This window comes from Bombina bombina, chromosome 5 (assembly GCF_027579735.1).
Source record: "Bombina bombina isolate aBomBom1 chromosome 5, aBomBom1.pri, whole genome shotgun sequence".
In the NCBI taxonomy this organism is placed as follows: Eukaryota; Metazoa; Chordata; class Amphibia; order Anura; family Bombinatoridae; genus Bombina; species Bombina bombina.
In genome coordinates this window covers 642259558-642272682 of record NC_069503.1, presented here as the reverse complement: position 1 = coordinate 642272682, position 13125 = coordinate 642259558, and positions in this window count along the sequence as shown.

Sequence of the window (13125 nt, the reverse complement as noted above, 5' to 3'; positions counted from 1 at the left end):
CAGGCGTGGGTGCCTTCTCGGGCTGGAATTGTGTGCCCCAGCTGGCGGTCGGCTCGGTCCCCCGAAGCGGGTAGAGAGAGATTTGAGTGACACCCTTAGATGGGGGAGGGACGCCTGCCGGGTGCCGGCCTGGGGGGTCCTCCTCCTTACTAATCTTTGGTTGAAGATCTCTACAGTTCTGCAACTATCTCTCTCTGCCATTTTGGGCGCAAGCAACCTGTGCTGCGCTGCAGTCCCCCGATTGGGGGGTCCGGGCCGGCTGTCAGTAGGGGTTAGGATAAGGAGTAGATGCCGCCACCAATTTTTGCTGAACTTGTTACAAGTTATAAAATTGAAAGTTGCCTGATGCGGCATTTAGCCGTGATAAAGGTTAGGTTAATAAATGCGACCGTGACCGGTCTTTTTCCCACATACATATGTGTTGTGTATTTATTTTGAGTAAGTCTAGATTAATTTAAGACGGAATAGGAGGTTTGCCCCTTATGTAATGGCTGGGTTTTTATCATGTGCCCGTAAATGGGCAAGTTTTCAAGTTTACGGGAACACAATAAATTAGTGCTTCACTTGTAATCTAGCCATAAACCAGCATTATAAAATGCAGTCGAAATTCAGAAGGAACAGCACACTGTCCCATTTATGGATTAGTACTGCCAGGTTTCCGTGAAACATATGGCAGCAGTGATGGTAAAATCCATGTTCGTCCGGGTGAGTAATAAAATGTAATCTGTTTTGTTAGAAAGGGAGCGGAGGTTCACCTGATGAATACTTGGCAGTGAATTCCTCATGCCATGTTGTCATAGTTCAAGGAGTGCACCCACCCGCTTGCATCACCTGCATTTTCTGCAGCATCAACTCAGTTCTACCGGTCCTCCAACTAAAACGTCCAAAAAAAAGTTCTAAGGGAGCAAAAGTCAGCATCTGATTAGCTGGAATGTTCTGTCTGATATTCAGCAGTTTGTCCCTTGAAAAAGTTATTGATAAAGAATGACCAGGAACTGTACAAACAAACAAACAATAATGAACACCTAAGGGAAATCTAAACCAAAGCTGCCATCTGCGGCACCAATTAATCTGTAATATATCTGTATTTAACCCTCTGCAAACCACTGCTGAGAGCTACTTCAACACAACTAGCAAGCAAAGAAAAAAAGCCTATGTATGTAGCAAACAATCATCAGCCATCCCCCAGTAGCTGGTAATTTTGATGATAATAATAATAATAATAATAATAATAATAATAATAATAATCTTTAAATTGCATGCTCTGTTTGAACCATGCAGTTTAATTTTGACTTTGAAGTCTGCAAGGAGCAATTAGCATTTCTGACCTGGACACAGACGATGGGCCAGTCAGAAGTGACATATGTACATAGCTGCCAATCATTATCCATCTGTAGCTCAGGAGCAGTAATGAGCTGTTCCTGAACAGGGCAAGACCAGTGGTCATATGTATATATACTGCTTATAATTGCTCAGTAGCAAGTATCCTGCTCATGAGTCTGCATCTTCCTGTGTTAATGCCTTTTGCAGGGATTATACACATGGTGAAAGAACACATTTGTTTGTTTTTTTAAACTGATTCAATGCAGCAGAGCATTTTATTTTATTTATTTTCTCTTTGTTCTGTACCTTTAATAAAGCTTTGCAAAAGTACTGCACCAATGTTTGGACTATAACTTATAAAGTTATTTTTGTTCTTCCTTGCTTGGTTTTAAATAAAAATAAGCCGGATGAGCAGATAACATGAAAACTAGTTTTATTAAAGAAACAGAAAGGTGTAGATTGCATAGCCACAGGGCACAACTATAGTGCCAAATAAACTGAAGAGATAAAAAGAAAATATGGATTGTTTTTATATCTTGGATGTTCTGTAAAATGTGCTATAAATGTTGATATCTGATCCTCCCTTCAATCCTCATCAAATTGTAGTTATATTATCTCACATTTTATATTTATGAAATGTAGTCATGACTGGAAATAAAATGAAGCAGTAAATTGTTAAGTCTGATTACCGATGCATGAAAAAAAAAAAAACATTAAGAAAAAGTCTGTCATAATAGATTTTAAACTACAGCAACTAATTAGGTTGTGAAGCAGCTATGAAAAAAACCAACATCTTTTCTTTATCAAATTTGTCATAAACAATTCTGACACCTGATGAAGCTACGAACATGCTGCACAACAATAATACACAGCTTGTTAAATAATATGCATGAAAGTACCAACTGTGCAGTCAAATATAACTGCCTTTCTTTCTGCATATATTTTCAGTGTATCTGCTGATTTCTTCAGTATATCTGAGTTGTCAATTAAAAGAAGCCAAAAACTTAAAATATACCCAACCGCATTGTATGGTAAAAACAAAAATCTGTCACAACATTTGTATTAACAATTAAATATAAGCATATAAACCAAACATGCTAAATATTTTACTTTTGTTATCCCTATTACTAAACTCCCTTTGGCCTAGGCAACTTATCAATCATTATTTGCCACTCCATAGCACTCGTTTCCCAAGGGGAAAGGGTGTATTTGGTTATTGTACTGCCCTAAGTGCTGTGAAATCGTTCCTAACCTATACACCAGTTCTGAGCTGGCTGTTTGAAATCATCCCTGTCTAGTTTGACTGGGGAGATTAAAAGCCCCTGCATGTGATTGGTCACTTGAGAGTAGAGGGCTATGTTTCACAAGGGGCCCATGGTCATGGAATGGTTTTAGAATATGTAAAGTTCAAGAAAAGTGATATAATGGCAGAAGAAATTGCTCCCAGCATGTCTATTTATTTTTGGCTTCAGGGTTTTTGAAAATATGTCTCCTTCCAAGTCAGAACATATTATTTGCAATCTGACTTTGATTGATATTGTTTCAGGTACATCATTGTATGTGATATACAAAATATGTTTAATAAAAACAATGACCAGGGGATTCCTCAATATTCAATTATGTTGAAAATGCAATAAAATAAGATTAAAGATTAGGATTCATATTAAAATCAATGTACAACTAAAAAACAGTTTGTCTGATTTATTTTATAAGCAAAAAATAATTATCCCTAAAGAAATAGATTGAGTAAATAGCTCTGAAGTAAACTGACAGCTAAATTAAATATCACTAAATTGTTTTATTTTATCAGTATATTTAGGGCTAGATTAAAAGTGAGGCCTTTACGGGCGAACATTAAATAACCAGCAATTACAAGTGACTGGTTAATGCAACCGCAAGCTTGCATTCTCAAAGTCCTTTTAAGTCTAATATATTCAAGAAGAGGTTGAGTAACCTTCTAGTTTTATCAGACCTCTCTCTATGATGGGTAAAACTGACTTGATTTAAATGGACCAAGGAAGGTAGTCAGTCTTCTGGCAATGATTTTAGAATGGAGCCCCTGTTTCCGTGTGAGTCTTCAGGCTTGCTGGAAACAGAAGTTATGAAGCAGGGGTCTAAAGACCGCTGCTCCATAACATGTCCTACTACTCTGAGGCTGTAGACATCAATCTGCCCAATCCTATACGATCGGGCTGATTGACACCCCCTGCTAGCGGCCAATTGGCCGCAAATCTGCAGGAGAAGGCATTGCACAAGCAGTTCACAAGAACTGTTTGTGCAATGATAAATGCCGACAGCGTATGCTGTCTGCATTTATCAATGTGTGGCAGACATGATACGCTACATCGTATCATGTCCGTTCGCACTTTAATAAATTGGCCCCTATATCTTAATATCCCCATTTATCAAGGAGACTGCCTTTTAATTAGGTTACCATGAATAGTGACTTTGAAAGTCCCCCAAAGAGTAAGATCCAAAACATTAATATTCAATAGGAAGAATTCCTGAGTGGTGAAATATAATTTCTCCTTATTATCGGTTATATGTAGAGCGCCAACAGAGCGATGTGTAAGGAAGATGAGCCCGGCAGAGGCATTCATTATGGATTTTAAAGGAGATAGTCGGCAGCTAAGGAGATCAGAGAGGACAGAATTGCAGTAGTCGAGGAGAGAAAGGATGAGAGAGTGGATTAAAATCTTAGTTGTGTCTTGTGTAAAGAAATGTCTAATTTTAGAGTTGTTTTAAAAGTGGAGGAGGATTTATCCATGTACTGTATGTGAAGAGTGAAAGAAAGATTTGAGTCAAATATGACCCCAAGACATCAGGCATGCAGTGTAGGTGTAATGATGGAGTTGTCAACAGTTATAGAGAGATTGGGGGTGGAGATTTTGGAAGAAGGAGAGAAAATAAGGAGCACAGTTTTGAAGAGATTTAGCTAGAGGTAGTGAGAGGACATCCAGGAAGAGATGTGAGTGACACAGGTTAACAAGGAAGGAGATAAGTCTGGTGCAGAAAAGTATATTTGGGTGTCATTGGCATACAAATAATATTGGAACCCGTAGGACTTTATTAGGGAACCTAATGATGATGTGTAGATTGAGAAGAGAAGGGGACCAAGAAAAGGCCTTGTGGTACCCCAACAGAAGGTGGTTATGGTGTAGAGGAAGCCCCAGAGAAAGCTGCATTAAAGGTACTGTTAGACAGGTAGGAAGAGAACCATGGGAGGGCTGTGTCACAAATGCCAAAGGATTGGAGGGTTTAGAGCAAAAGAGGGTGGTCAACAGTATCAAAGGCTGCGGACAGATCAAGGAGGATAAGCAGAGAGAAGTGGCCTTTTGATTTTGCTGTAAGTAGGTTATTGGTAACTTAATGATTGCTGTCACTGTGTAGTGATGGCAATGAAATCCAGATTGCAGTGGGTCAAGGAGGGAGTTTAATGTAAGGAAATGGGATAGGTGTGGATATACTAGCTTTTTGAGGAGCTTTGAGGCAAGAGGGAGTAGGGAAATAGGGCAGTAGTTGGATTGGGAGGTTGGATCGAGAGAAGTTTTTTTGAGGATAGGTGTGACCAGTGCATGCTTCAGAGATGAGGGAAATATACCAGTACTGAGGGAGAGGTTGAAAATGTGTGTGAGTATAGGGCTATGGGTAGAAGAGAGGGAGGGGAGTAGCTGTGAGGGGATAGGTTCAAGGGTACAGGTAGTGAGATGACATCACAGAATAAGTGCATAAACGTCTTCCACAGTAACAGGGGAGAAAGAGCTAAATGTATGGCTATGTGGGTTCTGGTTGATTGCGAGCGTTTGAGGGGGTGAGAGAATGGAATTATGTTGAGAGCTGATTTAGTTTCCGATGGAGTTGATCTTGTTATTGAAGTGGTTGCAAAATATTGACAAAGTTGTATTATCTCTCTCTCTCTATCTATCTATCTATCTATCTATCTATCTATCTATATATATATATATATATATATATATATATATATATATATATACTACAACCCTCCTAAGAAAAAAGTGGTAAAAGCTAACTAAAAATACAGGAAATAATCTAAATATAGTTTGCAATACCCACCTCCAACTGAGATAAACAGTTCAAAAGTTAGCAATAATATCAGGCAATGTAACCCTCTGAGAAGCAGTAATAGTAGTAATATTACAATTACTAGATAATCTCAAAAGGTAGTGTTGGAGGAAACTTAGTTTGTGTGGATAGGGAAATTAAAGTTCGAGTGGAGATGATACGATGTAGCATATCATGTCCACTGCACATCAATAGCAGGGGGTGTCAAACAATCCCATCATATTCGATCGGGTTGATTTCTGACCACCGCCTCAGAGCAGGCAGACAAGTTAAGAAGCAGCGGTCTTTAGACATTCGGAGCTTGATCATTCGGCCCCCAAATGTCAATTGACGGTTGTTACTTTGCACGTGAAAGTAGCGTGAGTAAAACCCTCTTCTTATTGGAATAAACATACAGAAGTGAGCAGTGATATCAGGTTATATCAGGTTATATTACCCACTAAGAAGCACTAACAATATAAAGACTACAGTTACTAGGTGATTTAAAAGGGTAGTGTGGAAGGACACTTATTAAGTAGGTTTAGAAGAACAAGTGAAACAAGAGAAAGGAAGACAGGCGTAGCTTGACTCAAGTGTGAAGGATTTAATAAGTAAGCACACACACACATAAATGGCAACTTACAAGATTAAAAAATTAAAAAAGCACATCAATGACACTGCATCAGTGTATTTCACACTGAGAAGTAACGATATACAACGTGCATTGGTTGTTAGCGTGTCCACCACCTCAGTCGAAGTATTACCGAGTCTGAGGATTTGAGCCCTGACCAGTCGATGAAAAATCAAAGGGGTAATGCAGAGACACTGCGTGATAGTTCAAAGTTCTCTACGCGCGTTTCGTCTGAAAACAATCAGACTTTTTCAAAAGAGTAGATCACAGGTGTATGGCAACGGAGCTCCTAACCAGCTTATAAAAGGGAAAATGAAATAAATGTGATAAGCATGAAAAACTATAAAACATAAAACAAAATCAAAAGTTCATGGGTAAGGATATATCCGTGTTCTCTGGGTTCAATTCCCCACTTCTTAACGTTCTTCAATGGGTTCTCAGAAAAAAGGAAACAAAAAAGGTAACATAGTGTGACTCTGTAACCACTTGTAGAGGAGTAATTCAGTGTTGTAACAAGTGACTACTCACATTTGTTGGAGCTTACAACTAAGCTCAAGGAAATGCGCACTCCCACTTTATACTGGTGGGAAAACAGTACTCTCAGACAAATCTTTAAAACAAATATTTAATAAAATGCATAAAAAGCGTCACAAGTGCCACTGCAACACCTAAAGTACCGGGTAAATGAGCAATGCTGATATAACAATTTCTCAAAGGAGCAAGTCTTGGATGGGTGTGGATGGACCAGCAGAAGATAAACCACTGAAACCACCATCTCACAGTCACAAAACCAAAGCGCTCTTTCCCCTGGTGTATCGACAAGTGTAGAGACGCACTGAGAAGTCTGTGATAACAGGGGCCACGGTGTCAATTTCCTGTTTAGTATTAGCCAATAGAAGTGCTTAAAAAATGGCCATACATTCATATGTAACAATATGATACAAATGTAGCATGACATGTCAAAAGATGGTAACACGATAGATATACAATGTGAGTACAACAAGATGTATTAATAAATTTAAAAATGCATCTATATACTAGTCCAGCTAGCATCTAAGCTAAAACATATATGAATATCAACCTGGGTGAATTTTTAAAGGGAAAACCATGAATAGAGTATAATATAGTATAATGGTAATTTGATAAACAATCTAAGAACACTGACTAATATTGGTGATAGCATGATTCTTTTTGTGGGAATACGTTAGTATGGTTAAAGCAAAAATGAAGCACCAAAAGAGCTAAAAAAGTACTCCCAGTTGAAAGAAAAAAAGAAAATGTGTATAAAAATATGAAACATTTGAAAGATGTATATATAAAAAGATAAATAAAAAAAAAAATACTAAAAAATACACATTTAAAATGAACTTTTAGTACCCACTCGAATTACATAAAGGCCTGTAAGTCTAATTCCATATTTAGGCCTTGTGGATACATGGAGCCTAGTGTGTAAATCCAATAGAATTCTCTACGTCTTAGAGTAATTAACCTATTGGAAAATGTATTATTAGGAATCCAGTCTATAATTTAAATATTCAAACTGTCGGGATTCATATGATGATAGTTCCGAAAATGTTCAGGTACACTGTATGTTTTAAGACCTGCCTTGATGTTATTGACATGTTCATTGAATCTAGTTCATATATTTATTTTTGTCCTGCCTATGTAAATAGAATTGCAACTGCAGCTTAAGCAGTAGACCACATAAGTAGTGCTGCAGTTGCATTTATATTTCATCTTGAAGTTCTTTGTTTGGTTGTAGTTATAAAAAGGGTCTCCTGTATGTACGGAGCTACACATTCCACATTTCTTGACTCCTCATTTGTATGTACCTGGTTTCTGTGTGAGTCATGTGATGCCATTTTTCTCCTTTGAGGTTTTGCAGAGTTTTTTGAGTGCTAACATGTTCTTTAAATCTTTGTTTTTCTTAAAAGTTACTAATGGTTTCTCATCTAATGCTTCCCCATAAATAGGATCTGCTTTAAGTATTCCTCAGTCTTTACTTAGAATTTTTTGGATGTCCCTACTCCCTTGACTAAAAGTAGTGATAAATCTGGTGTTATTACTCTTATTATTAGGATTTTTATCTTTATTTGGATTTTGTTCTTTGGGAATCAAAAGGGTCTCTCTTTTCATATTGTCCTCACAATTTTTTGCCATGTTTTTATATTGTCAACACAATATTGCATTTTTTAGTTAGTTTTTTATTTATTTATCTTTTTATATATACATCTTTCATATTTTTCATATTTTTACACACATTTTCTTTTTTTTTTTCTTTCAACTGGGAGTACTTTTTTAGCTCTTTTGGTGCTTCATTTTTGCTTTAACCATACTAACGTATTTCCCACAAAATGATTCATGCTATCACCAATATTAGTCAGTGCTCTTAGATTGTTTATCAAATTACCATTATACTATATTATACTCTATTCATGGTTTTCCCTTTAAATATTCACCCAGGTTAATATTCATATATTTTTTAGCTTAGATGCTAGCTGGACTAGTATATAGATGCATTTTTAAATTTATTAATACATCTTGTTGTACTCACATTGTATATCTATTGTGTTATCATCCTTTGACATGTCATGCTATATTTGTATCATATTGTTACATATGAATTTATGGCCGTTTTTAAGCATTTCTATTGGCTAATACTAAACAGGAAATTGACACTGTGGCCCTTTTTATAAGCTGGTTAGGAGCTCCGTTGCCATACACCTGTGATCTACTCTCTTGAAAAAGTCTGATTGTTTTCATTCGAAATGCGCGTAGAGAACTTTGAACTATCACGCAGTGTCTCTGCATTAGCCCTGTGATTTTCCATTGACTGGTCATGGCTCAAAGCCCCAGACTCTGTAATACTTCGACTGAGGTGGTGGACACGCTAACAACCAATGCACATTGGATATCGTTACTTCTCAGGGTGAAATACACTGATGCAGTGTCATTGATGTGCTTTTTAAATTTTTTAATTTTGTAAGTTGCCATTTATGTGTGTGTGCGCTTACTTATTAAATCCTTCACACTTGAGTCGGGCTGCGCCTGTCTTCCTTTCTCTTGTTTCAGCTACATTCTGTTTGGGTGCCGTTTGGAAAATACACACCCACGTTTACGGGCAGCAGCAGACGACCATACTGGTCACTACTCACCTAATGGAATTATCCTATCAGATGGAATAAAGTATGGATCTCTTTGTTTTCTCTCACTATATGGTGAAACCGGCTATTGTCACTTAACATCTACAATAAGTGACTTTTGAGGAACTGGGCGCCTGATTCCGGTATTGTTATTTAGAAGAATAAATATATATTAAGGGTTGTTACTTTGTGTGTGACACTCTTCTAAGTTTTACAAAGTCCAATTGGAATAGACATTAAAGAGTTGTCAATAATATTATGTAGCATAACATTCAAACAAACTGTAGAAACATATAAACTGTATTAACTAAAAAACCACATAGTGTTGTAAGACTTAGTTTGCAGGTGTAGATGAGTCCAATTTAAGGGGCCGAATTATTAAGCACCGTATGGTGCCTAATACATCTGTTTCTGCTTGAGCCTTTAAGGCTCGCCGGGAAGCAGCAGTTAAGAAGCAGCAGTCTTAAGACCGCTGCTCCTTAACTGGTCTGCCGCCTCTGAGCGGCGGACAGCAATCAACCTGATCAGATACGATCAGGTTGATTGACACCCCCTGCTAGTGGCCGATTGGCTGCAAAAATGCAGGGGGGTGGCATTGCACAAGCAGTTCACCAGAACTGCTTGTGCAATGCTAAATGCCAACAGCTTATGCTGTCGGCATTTAGCGAAGTCTGTCCGACATGATCCGCTGAGTGGATCATGTCAAACAGACATATTATAAATCGGCCCCTAAGTATTTTTTAAATGTTGCAACTGTGTATCCTCCTAGGTTTTTTGGCTCTTTGAGACCTAGGGCTCCACTTAGGGGCAGTCGCTCACAAGGACACATCTGGAATGTTCAGCTGTTGGGGATCTGCAGGTTTAAGGTCTCAGGACAGATGTTACAATAAGTGTTTGATTGTCTTTAGTTATAAACATCTTCACTGGGAACCCTCACTAGACATGTGCATGGCAAAAAAATTTGGTTCGGTTCAGTTCGGATCGATTCGGATTTTTTCAAATTTCGGTTTGGATCGATTCGAATTCGGAAAAATTTGAATCAATTCGGTTCGGATTCGTTTCGGATTTATTCGGATTTGAATAAATTCAGCTGGATTCGGTTCTATTCGGTTCAGTTCGGTTCAGAAATTTGGAATTTCGGTAAGTGTTAGGTGGGATGTGCTGTGTATTAGACTAGTATATGTACTGTATATTAGGTGTAACCCATAGCAGAGTGATATAACCCAATATACTGTACAATACTAGTGTAATCCATGGCCATCTGAATATACCGAATAAATCTGAATAAATCCGAACTAATTCAGATTTATTCGGTAGATTCGGCACTATTTTAATTCGGAAATTCGAATCGATCCGAATCCCGAATTTTACGAATTCGGACGAATTTCCGAAACAATCCGAAACGAATCACACATTTCTAACCCTCACCTGTATTTAATCTCAAGAAAAGTGGTGGCAGTGGAGTATCATTTTATCTGCTGTAAAGTGTGCACGGAAAGGTCAGGGAAGAGGTAAATATCTGCATAACAAGCTGGAAGAGTTAGCTTTTTGAGAGCAGCCTGTAATAACTGTTTTTTAAATGTAAAGCTAGTAAGGCAAACAATAACATCTCTTGGATTGTCAGAGGCCACTGTTCTAAGTGTAAGATTCCTGTGTAATCTTTCTATTGTTTTCAATGAAAAAAAGTTGTTCCTTTGTTTAAATCCTGAGAATGACACCAGAGCTGTGTTTCATAAAAAGAAAAACTTTATTACAAATCCATAAAACAAAGCAAGTGCTCCTGTATAATTAAAAAATGAGAAAAAGAGTTTGACCAGTTTCGGTCTCTGGGACTGTAGTCATAAACTTAAAATCTACCTGCTGTGCAGGACTTTTAAATGAAATGGTATCCTCCCATTGGAGAATCCAAATCCTCCCATTTTTTAAACTGTTTGTTGTCTATCATAAACAAAAAGACACCTTTATTGTGCAGATTATTAATAAATTTCACACTGAACATTATGTATTTTTTAGAAACCTAATATAAATAGTCTATTCATGAGGAAAATTGAATTAAATGTGACAATATACTAAGAGCTATATATAGAGTTAACCTTGTTAATTAAACCCAATGCTTATACTAACATGACCGTATGTATCTGTTTACCACATATGATAGAAATGTGAATTAGCACATTAAATCTAACATAGTAGTGAACCAATTGTTGATACTAACATGACCATATATATCTATTCACCACATATAAAAAACTAGATATATTCCTTAGAGTCTAAATCCAGACATGAATCCAATTGGATAGTTATGTTTGGACAAACCCACAAGTGTTACGCCATCTTAGAATTTAATTCCCCAAATAGTGAGACAAAATTGTAGCTGCAAGTACATAATAATATTATTTAGATCATTTAGATCTCCATATAATTAGCTAAACAATAAGTATAATGCAATACCATAAGATAACAGCTGACATACAATAATAACCTGGCTCAAAGCTCTTTACTTATCCATTAATTTAGTAGTTGTATCCATAAGGTCAGCTATACTGTTACAGACTCCCCCTTGACTGCATATACTAATTGTAGTATTATCCTGAGCTACATGATGTAAGTCAAACAAGGGAGCCAAAAATTTCACCTGTTCCAATAATTAATAATGTCAAACTCGGAGTTGAATCCAACAGGTAGCAGGCTACCCAATTTATGTATCCAGTATATTTCCTGTCGTGATAATATCTGGAATTTATCCCCCCCAGGGGTTTTTTGGATCAATTCAATAGCCTGCCACCTGAAGGAACCAACTTCTCCATTGTGTACCTCCAAAAAATGTCTTGATAGGGCAGAGACTGCTCTTTCCTTGCTGATGTGGGCCAAATGTTCTTTCACTCTTTTGCCCACCTCCCTCGTAGTTCTACCGACATATTGTCTATTACAGGAAACACATTCTACTAAGTAAACCACATATTTACTCTTACACTTAATGCAGCCTCTAGTTTCGAATGTTTCCCCAGTAGTTGCAGAGATGAAATTTTTGGAGACATGGATATACTCACAGGATCTACAGGCGCGTTTACCGCACCTGTAGGTACCTTTAAACTGTAACCATGAGCTCTCTGTCTGTTTATTCCTTAGAAGACTTGGGGAAAGAATGTTACCCAATGTCATATTGCACTTGTAAATAAATTGGCAACCTTCACTTATGGATTCCTTCAATTGTCTATCTCCTCTGAGAATTGACAAATTCTTACGTATAACATTGCAGACAACTTTCAACAACTTTCTTTGGGTAATTTCTGGTTCTCAGTCTCTTATTAGGTTTCTCACTCTCCCTCCTAAAATCCTCATCTTGGATGCAGTTGCGTTTAACACGCAAAAACTGCCCCTTGGCAATCCCTTTAAAAACATGCCCCGGATGATTACTATGGGCATGCAAAATGGAATTTCCAGATATTGGTTTATGGAAGAGAGAGGAGACAACACCTTTATTCTGATAATCTGAGGTCAATGTGACATCCAAATAATTGATACTGGTTTTGTGCCAATCATATGTGAATTTGAGCTCAACGGAATTAGAGTTCAAATACTCCACAAAATCTTTTGCTAGCATTGGACCTCCAGACCAAATGATAAGGATGTCATCTATAAATCTCATGTACCTGATGAGGCAAATCTGTCTTCATCCGTCAAATCAGGCTCTGAGTCTGAAAACACCACTTTTTGGGGGGTTTCTCCTGCTCGAGATCTCTGTCTCCAATTACTCTGTCTCTTTTTTTTTCTTTGTTACTAGTTATCTGATCATTCTGGCTCACACTCTGTTTATTAGACCAGACTCTACCTCTTTCTCATTTTCGCCAAATATAGACTACTCCCTTGTTAAGTGCAAATGATTGACAGGAGTGATTTATTAGTACAACGAAAAAGAGAAGGCCTCACTAATAAGAAAAGTGCTCATCAGAAGCCTCTTTTTGT